The sequence below is a fragment of the Trachypithecus francoisi genome, unplaced genomic scaffold, assembly GCF_009764315.1.
Source record: "Trachypithecus francoisi isolate TF-2019V2 unplaced genomic scaffold, Tfra_2.0 Lachesis_group4, whole genome shotgun sequence".
Lineage (NCBI taxonomy): Eukaryota > Metazoa > Chordata > Mammalia > Primates > Cercopithecidae > Trachypithecus > Trachypithecus francoisi.
Genome location: NW_022681469.1, coordinates 97,521,793 through 97,522,963, shown reverse-complemented (window position 1 = coordinate 97,522,963; position 1,171 = coordinate 97,521,793). Strand labels below are relative to the sequence as shown.

General features: G+C 47.7%; 1 pseudogene; it reads left to right on the top strand.

Moving 5' to 3' along the window:
• The first annotated feature begins 463 nt into the window (after nucleotides 1-463).
• Nucleotides 464-919, top strand: LOC117072979 (annotated as a pseudogene).
• Nucleotides 920-1,171: the final 252 nt, after the last annotated feature.

The following is a 1,171-nucleotide window of genomic DNA, read 5'->3' as shown; positions in this document are numbered from 1 at the left end:
TGGCGCTGTCACTGGCCTGAAATAACTGGTGTTTAGGGTCTAAGTTAGTCAGGATCTCACAAGATCTTAAATTCCGTAGAGAAGAGTGTCTGAGAAATGTGCCTTTTGCTGGTCACAGTGGAATAAAGCTTTTGATCTTCTGCATACTTGGATCTGGTTTCCTGCAAAGCCATGTTGCCCACATTGGTGCCAATGGCTAAAGCTGAGTTTTTTAATGACAGCACCAACTTAAATTCTTGTTGCATTCAGACCAGTTGCAGTCTTGTCTCTGCCCCCTTCCCATATGAAGAGTTTGGGGAAGAAGCGTCATGAAAAGGTATAGTCCTCCTGAGTGCCTGATCCAGAGCTCAGACATTTTTGGAAGTGACTTGGCCTGATCTTTTATCTAACTGTCTAATTTAGAAAACCACAGATTGTCTGAGCTTAAAGGGAATGAAAGACAAAAGCAGACTGAGGCGGCCGAGCTACAAATGCAGAGATGCAGATCTTTGTGAAGACCCTCACAGGTAAGATCATCACCCTCGAGGTCGAGCCCAGTGACACCACTGAGAATGTCAAGGCCAAAATTCAAGACAAGGAGGGCATCCCACTTGACCAGCAGCGTCTGATATTTGCAGGCAAACAGCTGGAGCCGCACTCTTTCAGACTGCAACATCCAGAAAGAGTCCAACCTGCACCTGGGGCTGCACCTGCAAGGTAGCATTATTGAGCCTTCCCTCTGCCAGCTTGCCCAGAAATACAACTGCGACAAGATGATCTGCCACAAGTGCTGTGCTCGCCTGCACCCCTGTGCTGTCAACTGCCACAAGACGTGCAGCCACACCAGCAACCTGCGCCCCAAGAAGAAGGTCAAATAAGCCTCTTCCTTCCCCCAAGGGCAGCCTCCTGCCCAGGCCCCATGGCCCTGGGGCCTCAATAAAGTGTCCCTTTCATTGACTGGAAAAAAAAAAAAAAGAAGAAGAAGATAAAACAATTCAACACACCTTTTTTTCGCAGTTGACGAAGCAGAACTAGAGAGGCTAAGTGGCTCGCCCCAGTCAATACTGAATTGGTGACAGAACAAGGGCTAAGCCCAGGGCTCTCATCAGTGGTTTATTTTCTTTCAGCTGCCTGCTGATGGGGAACATTTGTGGGACTTCTTTGAATGCAATCTTGGGAAAATATAGTGAAG